We start from the raw sequence: 13,262 nt of genomic DNA, 5'->3' as shown, positions 1-13,262 counted from the left end.
CTGCCTTCCATACAATCATATGTCTATACTTTTTTCTTTAATTCTGTTAACAATTGATGGAACTGACTTTTTCTGTTATGGTGCTAGGGATTGAACCTAGAGGCCTTGAGCAGAACAGGCAAGCACTTTACACACTGAGCTACATCCTCAGCCCCAAAACTTAATACATTTTGAAAAAAATTTAAAACATTTATTTTTAGATTGGTGCATAGGAATGATGCATACTAATGGGCTATGTGCGATGTTTTGGAAAAGTCAATACTTTTTATTTGAGGAATTTCATATCTGTGATTCCTCCTACTGTGCATTTAGTTTCTCTGCAGCTTCAGAAAGATTAATCTTCAGGGCAGCCCTTTTGAAAAGAGCTTAGTCCACAGTTGTCAGTCCCTGAGTCTTTAATTTGGGCTTCTTTTATTTCCTCTTAAACTATGGACATACTTAGGACAACTTCAAAACTCCCCACCTAGGATCTTTGGGGTCCAATTTCTTTAAACAGTTTACTTTAGGATCATTTTTAGAGTGAGTGATAGATTTGCCTGGTTCTCAATTTCGAAACCCTCTAAACATAATTGAGTACAATTATATGTATTCCTAAGCTGTCACACTCAAGAATAGTACAGATGTGTGGGAGTTGGCAGTACCTGCAATCCAGATATCATAATTTCAAGGTAAAAGCCTTAAGAGAAAGGCCATCTTGGTGTTAGCATAATTTATGAATACTAAACCAATACAGCTAAATTTCTTTCATGTCCTATGGTTTACTAATCAACTCTTCAGTTCTGGAACCAGCCTTAATGGCTATGAATAACTTATTACTTTTATCAACTGTTTTGGGTATCATAATATTCCTTTTATGTGTCAATACTCAGCCTGAACAATAAATTCTGTGAAGGAAAGGATGATTTGCTTTTTGCACTTGTCTGTATGTCTTTGTCTGCACAACAACACACACATGTACTACTAACTGATGGTTTTAGTTGTAATCTGTTATTTAAAAATATTTTTTTTTTATTTCAAGAAAGCTTAAATTATTTTAATTAAAAGCAGTTCACGTGAAGTTCTAGGATGCCATGGCTTCCACCTGGGCTGTGATACATCTTGAGGGAGGTCTGACTGTAAGTTTCCCGTCGTGAGGGACCCTGATGTAGCCTTTGGTGACTGAGAAAACTCTGTACTTTACTTCTCAGTTAAAAAAAAAAAACCTCAGAGTTATATTTCATTGTATTTAGATTTGTATCTCGACATTGTAATAGATATTTCAAATAACTGGGATTTAGGCTTTCTTGGTTTAGTGAGATGGTCTAGACATGGTAATACTTTAGAGATACTTTTGGTCTTAGGAAGGGTAGGTTTTTATGTATACTTGAATTATGGTGAAGTGTGAAGGAAACTGTGTGTAAGTGTTTTTCAAAGTATATGTAAAGCAAATAGCTCTGAGAGATGCCTGCCTCTAACCTGGGAACTCATTCTCCTCAAAGGACCTCAAATTATCTTTGAAATGGTTCTCCTGGGCTGCATAATTCAATCCATATATTCAACAAGTTTCTATTGAGGGGTGTGATGTACTAGACAAGGTCCTGGGAGCTTAGTGATGGTTAAATTGGATTGATTTCTGCTCTTCTGGGGCAGATAAACATGAATCAACAAGGCAAAGAGAATTCTAGCATTATACCGGAGAACTAAGCTGGCCATTCAGGAACTGTTTCTTGGAGGAAGTGGTGTTTTCTTTTTTTTGTTTTGCTTTTTGAGACAGGGTCATACTGTATAGTTCAGCCTGGCCTCCTAGTGATCCTCCTGCCTCAGCTTCAAGTTCTGATGTCACGGGCATGCACCACCACACCCAGCTGAAAGTGATGTTTATTACTGAGGTCTAAATATGGGGTAGATTGATAGGGTCTTCTCCCACGGTGGCAGCCAGATACTGGTTTATTAAAGTGGCCAGAGCCAAAGCACTCAGGCTGGGATAAGGAGTATATCCTTGGTCCTGAGGGGATTCACTACTCACAGGTATACTAATACAAAATATGCAAATCTCTACAGACCTCCACCCTGGCATGAGGAATAACATTTTGTCCTCATGTTCATGTATTCTTTTTTTAAAAGCCACTATCAATATTACTAGAATTAAAATAAAGAAATAACTCGTACCTCTTCTACAACAAAGAATAAGATTTTTTTCAGGAAAATATTTTTTATTATTAAAAAAGAAAACTATTTTAAAGCTCGTCTCTTCTGATATCTGTTACTCCCTGGCACAAAAATAAACAACATGCAAACACTAAAAACTTCACATGTATTGAAAAAAAATTAAATTGGAAAGAAAGTTACATATACAAAGAAGAGTCAGAGCTCAAGTCTGAACTTGGCCAAAAAAGGCCGATGATCTGGAGCAGTATTTTCATTTGGAAGTCCATGAACCATCTGTAGGTCCTCTTCGGTAAGAAGTGACAGGCTAGCTAGAAGTTCCAAGCCACCAATCAAAGCAACTTGAGCGCCTGGGTGCCCAGCAACATTTCCTTTTCTGCAGAGTAGAAAACATAATCTACAGTTACGGCACTTGAGGACTGACAAGCGGTCACTTCCAGAACTCCAGGGTTAGGAAAGTAATGTGAATAAACCGACGACAAGCTGAGATAGTTCTGTAAATTTGAAGATAACTTTTCAGCTGTTACTAGGACCTGCTTTATCCAGCTGTGTTTGTGTCAAGTTGCCATCTTTTCTACTTTTGCCATTTTTTTTGAAGCAAAACATTTATTGATGCATTTTCAGTGGTACATAGTGGTAACACTCATCAGAGGAAATTTGCACCTTTACACAGTAGATCTTGCTCCTTTCCTCTCCGTTCTTCCTCCCTTTCGACTCCTTCCCCTCCTTATTTACAAAAGCATTGTTTCCATATTTTGTTCTTTTTTCCTTGTTCCTTCCTTCCTTCCTTTCCCCCTCCCACCTTCTTCATTACCCTTCTCAATTGAACATATTCTTCCAGTTTCCCAATGTCTGTTGTATATTTTCATCCTTATTTCCACATGGGATTTGATTCCTCACCAGAGGGAAAAAAAAGCAACATTTAAACACAGGTATCTGATTTATTTCTCTCAAGACTGTGGTCTGGGGCTGGGGATTTACTCAGTGGTTCCGCTGCCTGCCTCACAAGTGCAAGGACCCAAGTTCCATCTCCGGTACCCCCCCCCCAAAAAAAAGGTCTCAAGGTGCATATATTTAGCTAGAAATGCCTCAGGTTTATCCTTCTCTAAGGCAGAATAGTACTCCATTGTATTAAAACTTTTTTTTTTGGTTTTTTGAGACAGGGTCTCTCTGTGTAGTAAGACTGACCTGGAACTCACTGTGTAGCCCAGGCTGGTCTCGAACTCACAGTGATCTTCCTGCCTCAGCCTCCCAAGTGCTGGGATTACAGGCATGCGCCACCACGCCCAGCAAAATGTTTTTTTTGATTGATGGGCATTTGGGCTGTTTCCAAGATTTAGCTATTATAACTGTGCATCTATAAACAGGGTGTGCATATATTGCTGTGGTATGATGCTTTTAATTTTTTTTAGAAGATACAAAAAAGAGGAATAACTGGGTTGAGTGGAACCTCTAGTGTTAGTTTTTTTCTTGGTTTTTTGAGACAGGGTCTCACTATTACTTCAGGTTGGCCTTGAACTTGCTGTGTATCCCAGACTGGCCTCAAACTCCTGGCAATTCTCCTGCTCAGCCTCTGAAGTGCTGGGATTACAGGCGTGTGCTACCTCGCCCAGCTAGTTTTAGTTCTTTGAGGCATGTCCACACTGATTTCCACAGTGATTGAACCAGTCTACACTCGCACCAACAGTGGAAAAGCCTTCCTTTCCCCCGTAGTCCCACAAGCATTTGTTGTCCCCGATAATAGCTATTCTTTCTGGAGTTAGATGGATTCTTCAGATTGTTTGAATTTCCATCTCTCAACTGACCAGTGATGTTGAACATTTTTCCATATATTGCCATTTCTACTTCTTCATCTGAGAAGTATCTATCCATTTCAGACACCTGTTTTTGGGTTGGGTCTTTGAATTTGGGAGGGCTCTGATTTTTTGACTTCATATATTCTAGAAACTAGTCCTATGTCGAAGACACAGGTGGCAAAATTATTTTCCCACACTGTGGGTTGTCACCTCATTCTGTTGGTGGTTTCTTTTGCTGAGATATGCTATTGATACTTTGGTGGGGATTGCGTTAAATCTGTACAACAGTTTTGGAAGTATAGCCATTTTCACCCTGTTGGTTTTTTCCTACCCAAGAACAAGGGGCATCTTTTCATTTTCTAATATTCTCTTTGATCTCCTTTTTCAGAGTACTGTAGTTCTCAATGTAAACGTGTTTTACTTCCTTCATTAGATTGATTCCTAGGTATTTCATGATTTTTGGGATACTATGGTGAGTGGTGTTGTTTTCCTAGTTTCTCTCTCAGTGAGTCTGTTATTTGTGTACTGGGATGCTATTGATTTTTGAGTGTTGATTTTGTATTGTGCTCCACTATTGAATTTGGTTGTAAAATCCAGAAGTTTTGGTGGAATTTTGGGATTTCCTAGGTAGAAGTATCCTGTCATCTGCAAATAATGAAAATTTAAATTCTTCCTTTCCTATCCTTAATCCTTTTCTTTCTCTTGTGTGATTTCTCTTACTAATATTTCCAGAACTCCATCGAATAAAAGTGGTGATAATGATACCTATGGCTTGTTCCTGATTTTAGAGTGAAAGCTTTCAGTTTTTGTCCATTTAGTGTGATGTTGACTGTTGATTTATCGTAGATGGCTTTTATCAGATTATCTAAGATAAAGACCATCTATTCCAATATTCTGCAGGGTTTTTTTTTTATCATGAATGGGTGTTGGGCTTTGTCAAATGCTTTTTTTGCATCTATTGAGATGATTATATATTTTTTTTTTCCTTGTCTGTGTTGATAATGATGTTTTACATTTATTGATTTGCCTATGTTAAATCATCCCTGTAACCCTCAGATGAATCTTACTTGGTCATGGTATATAATCTTTTAGATGATTTGTTGCATTCTGTTTGCCAGTATCTTACTGAGGCTTTTTGTGTCAATGTTTACTAGGGAGATTGGCCTATACAATACTCTCTCTCCTCTTTTTTTTTTTTTTTTTTTTTTTTTGGTTTTTTTTTTTTTTTTTTTTTTTTTTTTTTTTTTTTTTTTTTTTGGAATGTTGTTATCATAATTTGTCTTTTTTTTTTTTCTTTTTCTTTTTTTGATATTTTTGAGACAGGGTCTCACTATGTAGTTGAGACTGACCTGGAACTCACTATGTAGCCCAGGCTGGTCTTGAACTCACAGCGATCCTCCTGCCTCAGCCTCCCAAGTGCTGGGATTACAGGGGTGCACCACCACGCCCGGCTAGGTTGGATCTTTCTTTGATTTTGGTATCAGAGTATGTTTGCTTCCAGGAATGAATTTGGGAGTACTTCTTCTCTTTCACTTTCATTAAAGAGTTTAAGACTAGTGATATCAAGCTCAGTGGTTCTCATGCCTGCTTCATAAGCGCAAGGTTCTGAGTTTGATCCCTGGTACAAAAAAAGTAGTGACATTAGGTCTTCTCTAAATTTCTTGTTGAATTCAGCAGTAAGATGTCAGGGCCTGGGCTTTTCTTTGTTGGTAGGGTTTTAATTACATCTTCAATTTTATTAATGTTGGTTTATTTAGAATTTTTCTAGCTTCATTCAACTTTAGTAATTAATATGTATTTAAGAATCTGTCTATTTCTTCTGTGTTTTCTGACTTATTACATTGTAGGTTCTCAAAGTAGATATTGATCTTCTGGATTTCTGTAAGGATATGTTGTGATTTAATCCTTTTCATTACTAATTGCATGAATTTGAGCTTTCCTTTCCTTTTTTGACAAGGTTGGCTAGGATTTTGTCAATTTTATTTAACCTTTCAAAAAACCAACTCTGATTCATTGATTCTTCATATTGTTTTCTTAGTTTTTATTGCATTAATTTCTGCTCTGATCTTTATAATTTTCTCCCTTGTATGAGTTTTGAGCTTGACTTGTTCTTTTTCTAGAAGCTTGAAGTTCAACATTAGGTTGTTTGAGACCTCTCTGTTTCCCGATATGGGTATTCACCACCATAAACTCACGTAGGACTGCTTTCATTGTGTCCCATTAATTCCAGTATGTTGCCAGGCATGGTGGCACACGCCTGTAATCCCAGCACTCAGGAGGCTGAGGCAGGAGGATCGCTGTGAGTTGGAGACCAGCCTGGGCTACATAGTGAGTTCCAGGTCAGTCTCAACTACATACATACCTGTTCCCCCTAAAAACAAACAAACAAAAAACTTCTAGTATTGGCATTGTCATTTAATTACAGAAACTGTCTAATTTCTTCTTTAATTCCATCTGTGACCCATTGGTTGTTCAGGAGGGTGTTTCTTAATTTCCATGTGTTTATGAAGTTGTGGTGGTGTCTTTTGCCATTGATTTCCCATATCATTGCTCTATGGTCTGATAATATGCATGGGGTAGTTTCAATTTCTTTGCCTTTACTTAAGCATGTTCTGTGAGCTGGAATGTGGTCTGTTTTGGAGAACGTCCCATGTGCAGCTGAGAAGAATGTATTCTCATGTTGGTGGGACACTCTTTAGACATCTCCTAAGTCTGTTTGTTCAAAAGTTTGGTTCAGTTCTCATATTTCTTAGTTAATTTTTTTTGTTGTCCAGTTGATGTTTCTATTTGTGACAGTGTGATAGTGAGGTCCCTCATTACAACTGTGCTATCAGTGCTTATGTGATTTTTCATGTCTCTTAATATTTGTTTGACATAGTTGGGCGCGCTGGTATTTGGTGCATATATATTTATGATGGTCATCTCTTCCTCTCGGATTGTTCCCTTTACCAGGATGTAGTGACCTTCTTTGTCTCTCTTAATCAGCCTTGGCTTGATGAAGTCCACTTTGTCTGCAAGTAGAACTTAGCTACCCCTGCTTTTTTCTGGGTTCCCATTGTATGGAGTGTTGTTTTGTATCCTTTGACTTAAATCCCTGGCCTTGGTGGTCATGAAACTCTTCAGGTGTTGTTCATCATGGAAGTATCTTATTTCTCCATCTTTTTTTTTTCTTTTTGTGGTACCAGGGTTAAAACTCAGGACTTTTGCGATTGCCAACCAGGCATGGTGCCACTGAGTTACATCCCCTGAGCCCTCTCTAGCAATTTTGAAAGAGAGTTTTGTGGGTTACATCATTCTGGGTTAGAAGTTGTTTTCTTTTAGGGCTTGAAATACTTTACTCCAAGCTGGGTGTGGTGCTGCATGCCTGTAATCCTAGTATTTGAGAAGCTGAGGTAAGAGAATCACTCTGACCACCCCCCACCCCAATAAAAAGAGAGAATCACCGCAAGTTCAAGGCCAGCCTAGATTGCAAAGTGAGACCCTGTCTGAAAAAAACAAAAACAATGACAACATAAACAAAAAAAGCAATACTTCACTGCAAGTTTTCCTTGACTTGGGGACTTGTGTTGAGAAGTCTGCTCTGATTCCGATGGGCTTTCCTTTATAGATGATATGTTTCTTCTTACAGCTTAATATTCTGTTCTTGTTGAATATTTGGAATCTTGACTATGATATGCCTTGTAGATTTTTTTGATCATGACTTAATTGGAGTTTTATATGCCTAAGTTATTTGCATTTCCAATTCTTTTCCTGTGCTTCAGATGTTTCCTGCCATTACTTCTCTGAACAGATTTTTTTATGTCATTTGTGCTATCTCCTGGTTTTTCATTGACTCCTATAAATCATATGTTATTCTGTTTTGCAGTGCCTAGCAGCTGTTGGGTATATTTCTTGTGGTTCCTCCCTTCCCTGTACCAGGCATCAAATTCAGGACCTTGAACTTGCAAGGCAGGCGCAGCACCATTGTGCTCAATCCCTGGCCCTTCCTTGCTGTTTTTAAGGAATCTTTTCATGATTGTTAACTGCATTCCTGTCTTTTGTATCTGATATTGTGCCATCACATTGGCTCATTCTGCTGCATATACTTTCAATGGAATTGTTAATCTCTTGGCTATCTGAATCTGTTTAAGATTCCATTCTTTCCTGTGTCCAGTGTTCATGGTTTCTATCACTTCCACATGCTCCTCTGTTATTTTTTATCTGTATCTGCTCTAAAGTTTCTAATCACATCTTTCATATGGTCACCATGTCTTTAGTTATCTAAGAACCTATTTCTAATTTGATTTTTTTTCTTTTTTGGTTTTTTGAGACAGGGTTTCATTATGTAGTTGAGACTGACCTGGAACTCACTATGTAGCCCAGGCTGGTCTCGAACTCACAGCGATCCTCCTGCCTCAGCCTCCCGAGTGCTGGAATTACAGGTGTGTACCACCACGCCTGGCTCTAATGTGATTTTTTTTAAGAGCCTCTTTCATATGCTTTGTCACTGCTGCTGTTACCACTTAGATAGGCCAGAGGGGTGACTTTTGGATTGTTCCACCTCATTACCCTCTGAATTTGCCACTGGTGAGCTGGAAATCTGAGGGGAATGTATCTTGTTTAAGTGTTGTTTCATTTTCTAGTTTTTTGTGTTAATTCCTGATTTAATGTTTGTAAATTCTGTATGAGAAGTAGCTTTATTACTAGTATTTAGAACCTTTAGGAAATGACTCCCTTTCAATGTCTCCCAGGTGTAGCTAGCTTTTGGGTGTTGAGTCTGTTGCAAGATCCTACCTGTTCAGTTTATTGGGGATGCGAAGTTGCTGCATAATTAGACTAGCCCCTGGTTCCTTGGCACTGGTCTGTGTTGTTTATGACCCTTAGGCAATCTCAGTCTTGGCATGTCAGCAAGAACAACTGATTAATATGGTTGTGTCACTGTGGCTACAGTAGTACAGTCACCAGTAAGAATAGCATGAAAAACAGTCTAGAAAATGACGACTGTGGTAACTATTACTTTGCCACCTTTAAATGTATATGAGCCATATTTGTGGTTATAAGACAAATAAAAAATTTTATGTGATAAGTATACCCTCAGTATTGGAATTTTGCCCTCAGGAGGGGAGAAAGTTTAAAATGGGTTAAAAGGGGGAAAATAGAGAAATAGAAGAAGAGGAAGAGAGTAGAGAAGCAAGGCTGGAGGACAAAGGATAATTATGCCAACTTTGTGAGACTGGTGAAGATAAGGTCAGGGTAGAAGGAAGAAATAAAAACAAGAACAGAACACCACCAAAACCTGGAAACAGTGTTCACATTTACACGAAAACAAGAACAAAGAGTCAAGAAAATAAGAAAAAAAGCCAAAATAAGAAAAGTGGGAAAAAATGTCCACTTCAAGTTGTGTCTCTGATGTCACAGGTAGATAAATTTGGCACACAGAGCCCAGATTCGTGTTGATTAATCCCAAGAAGCCAGATTTATGGTGGAGTAGTGAATAATCTCAGAAAGCCTGAAGTGTTAGTTCTAAAGCTCAGCATGGCTTTGGTTGTGAGACTAGAGCCTGATTTGTTCAGCCTGCAGTACCTACCCCATGTACCCACTGCTGGCTTGAATTTGGCTCCTTGATTTCCTGCTGAGTAGTACTTGATTCTGCCTCACCCTGATGGCGGCAACCCTCAGCTTCTCTGAGTTCTGAGCTCGCATAGCCCCTCTCACCAGCCAGTTGCACTCTCCTGGGTGATGTCTGAATCCACAGTTCAGTTAACTCAGCAAGCACTGCAGGCTTTGTTCCACTTTTGTGTTTCTCCATGGAGGCTTCTGAGGTCATCATTAGAGGTTGTATTTCTGTAGGTTTTAGCTGCCTTTCCCACTCAGCGAGTCAGGGCTCAGGGAGAAAGTACCACTTGCCACCTCCTCCTTTGTTGAAGTCTCTCTTGATGCTTTCCTTGTGTGCTTCAGTTCTTATTTCATATCCTTGCTGGGTCCTGGGATTTCCCTCCTCCTCTTCCTCCTGTTGTGATATTGTGGTGTGTGGACACCAGATTTTGGAGAGGCTGTTTCTCTGCCGTGTAGCACTCCGCCATCTTCCTGGAAATCTCCATGTTATGTATCATGTTACACTTTTTTTGTTGTTCCATGTAATGATTAGTTGCAATATGATGGATAGTTACCTTGAGATAATCTTATTATTGGAATTGGAATTAAAAAAAGTTTTCTGAAGCCAGGTAGGTGGTACAAAGCTATAATCCTAGCACTCTGTAGGCTGAGACAAGATTTCCTTGAGTTGCCAACCTTGGCTACATAGTAAGTTCAAGCCCAGCTTGAACCAAAAAATGTTTTCTTATGATAAAATTGTGTTTGTCATGTTTTACAGTACCGAGACTTTGAAAGCAAATCCCTTAATTTTTAAAAATTTAAATAAATTGCCATTTTATTTCCATTCCAGACTATACAGAAAATAAATTTTTATATATAACATAAAAATGTAAAAGAATTGGTAAGGGATTTGAATAATAAGATTGACTAGTAATCGACATAAAGTCGTAGATTTATTTGTATTTTGGAGGTTATAAGATCAGTGCTAGAATTGCCATAAGCATCAGTTGATGTTCATTAAATAAGAACTTGAGCAAGAGTAAAATCACATTAATGCTGAGCATTTAACATTTGTGATATCATGGTTTTGTGAACATTATTTCAAAATAAGTAATCGGGAGTATTTCACATTTGACAAATTCAAATGAAGTTAAAATTGAATGCACCTCCTTGTCTTGCTCATTTTAAATTTCCCTAAACTATTATGATGTAAGTCATCCAGAGCTATCTGTGCTGTATTGTGTGGGTGGCAAGAAATGAGTGGATCAAGTGGTTTTGGCCACCAGTGCTGGAAGCAGCCCAGGATTTGTGGTGATTTCTGCAAGAGGAGTGTCCTCTGTGGTTTCCAAACACTCTGACCTGTGGAAGAGTCTAACAAAATAAATACAAGAACTGTAGAGTTTGAATTTTTGACAGTTTTTACCTTACCACTCACATCTAAGTGATTAAAGAATTTCAAAATGATGTTAGTCGTTTCATGATTAGTGATGCAGTGTGAATTCCTTTGAGCACAACTCTATAGTTGGTATTAAAATTATCTTGGTGAAATTATATTTCTTCACAGTTTAACTTAATGAACAATCTTTCCATTTCTGTATTAGTGTAATACATTTCACCTACATTCTTGGCTAGTGATATCTCCTCCCTTTTAAAACAAAGCTGTGTGTAATTGTGTACTGTCTCTTAAAGAGCATAATTTCTGCACATGAGGGTATCAGAGGCAATGATTTTGATACTCATTTCTGTTCATAAATGTGAGAATGATTAAAGATGTTTTTGCCTCTTTCTTGCTGGCTCATTTGTCTCATTTGGAGAAGACAAGTTGTAAGAACCTCCTAATTGGGTGGGTGGTTGTGAGGATTAAATGAGTTAATATAGCCAATGCTGAGGACAGGGTCAAGCTCATGGTAAGTGACACTTAAAAACATTATTTGGTTTTGTCATCTTTTGTCTGTTTTTGGTACAAGGATTGATCGCTGGGTGTTATGCTCACTTAGGCATGCTCTGCACTGCTGAGCTGTAGCCCCAGCCCTACTGTTATTTACTACAAACACTATTATCTGAGTTTTAAGACTTGGGTCTCAAGTAGGTCTTATTAAGATGATCTTTTTTTGTATACTCTGTTTAGGCAAGTGTTTTTAAAAAAATCCATCTTTACAATATCCTGTGAAATAATATATTGCTATGTATTTCATTTGCTTACTGAACTTTAAAAAACATTAAAAAAATTTTTTTTGAGTGAAGTAGCATTTGGAAGCTGTCAGAATTAGTACATTGTACTGAACCCAAGGGTTTGCCTAGCCAAGTGTGAGCTGCATTGCGTTGTGACAGATGTTAAAACATTGTGCTCACCTGTATTTCCCAGCTGGTGTGTATGATGAGTTGGAGGGATTGGAAGTTGGGAGTTGGGTGTGTGTGATGATGTTGGATATGGTCACGGAGAAGCATCTAGAGGGACTGGTCATTGCTAAATGCAGTTGAGAGGTTGGCAGAAGCTACTGGACAGATAGGTGACGTGTGAGCACTGAACAGTCTTTAAAAAAGATCTGAAGAAATTGCAAAAGTATCTTAAGAGCAGGTGGCTTAGAATATGAATTTCATGTGTTAAAATTTTTTCTTCATCTGTAAGTATTTCAAGCTATTTTTATGAATTGAAGTTATGGATTTGTGCATACATAATTTTGATTAACAGTATGGCCTGTATTTAGTCTTTATTCAACTTGGTGTTTTTCTATTCCTTTGTTCTTCCATCATGTTAGTTAGGGTTACTATAGTGTCCAAAACACTCTTATTCACCTCAGGACAGGGAGTATTATCGTTGACATATCTTTAGTTTTTGTCAAGACCAGAAAGTATACTTAACCTTCCTGAATTTTTTCATTTCATAATGAGTTCTAGTAAGATAAGTGACTGAATGACCATCTTTGCCAAAGCAACATGTTTGTGTATTTGGAGTGGGTGTGTAATGAGGGAGAACAGGGCTTTAAGATGTCACAGAGTGACTGTTCAGAGCTCGTTGTAATAGAACTGCCATGCCAGTCAGAATCCTCTTTCCAAGTTACTTTCTTGAGTTGGTAGACCCCGAAGTTTCTGTTCTAAAGAATTTGAATGAAACTGCAAAGACTGAAAGAACCAGTGATTCTCTCAAAGCTGGAATGTATGTATGTATGGTTTGATTTCCAACCATGTGTATGAATGGTTTATGACTGGGTTAATTTCAGTTTTATTGAAGCTGGAGACAATGTATAAAGTTTTTTTCTACCCATTTGTTAAAATAAAAACTTTCTTGTTACTTAGTTTTTCTTCTCTCTGTACTTTCTGGTATCCTGTTTAGCAGACAGAGCTGTGGGCAGGTCAGAAATACAGCTCAGGAAGACTGATGATTCATAGATGTTGTATGTTCCGCAGGTAGAGTTACGAGCAGAGGAGAGATTTGTGAACCAGGCAGGTATAGAATTCCATCCCATTTCCATGCGAGTAGGGTGACCTTGGACAAGTGATCTCAGGTTTCCTCAGTTTGCTCCTCTGTGAAGTGGTCATGATATCTGCCCTCTAGGATTCATTAGAGAGATGACATAGGTCAAATGACCAGAGAGAAGGGCCTGCCCTGTGGGAGGCTCTTGGTATTTAATGGTTGTCTTACTTCCGTCCTTGAGGGCAGGGCCCGCAGCCATACAGTTTATTGCTGGGATCTAAGGGTAGTTCCCCCTCACATTTTCACTGTCCAGTGAGTGCTTGTTGAGTGAA

At 38.3% G+C, this 13,262-nt stretch overlaps 1 protein-coding gene and 1 pseudogene across 1 annotated transcript in view; one reads left to right on the top strand and one right to left on the bottom strand.

Annotated features, from left to right (window-relative positions):
- Positions 1-13,262, top strand: part of Ppp2r5e (protein phosphatase 2 regulatory subunit B'epsilon) — a 149,876-nt gene that overhangs the window by 18,606 nt on the left and 118,008 nt on the right. The gene's annotated exons all lie outside the window — the stretch shown is intronic.
- Positions 839-959, bottom strand: LOC117287172 (annotated as a pseudogene).

This window comes from Fukomys damarensis, unplaced genomic scaffold, assembly GCF_012274545.1.
Source record: "Fukomys damarensis isolate Sample0158 unplaced genomic scaffold, DMR_v1.0_HiC HiC_scaffold_21, whole genome shotgun sequence".
Classification (NCBI taxonomy): Eukaryota; Metazoa; Chordata; class Mammalia; order Rodentia; family Bathyergidae; genus Fukomys; species Fukomys damarensis.
This window is presented reverse-complemented; position numbering and strand designations above follow the sequence as displayed.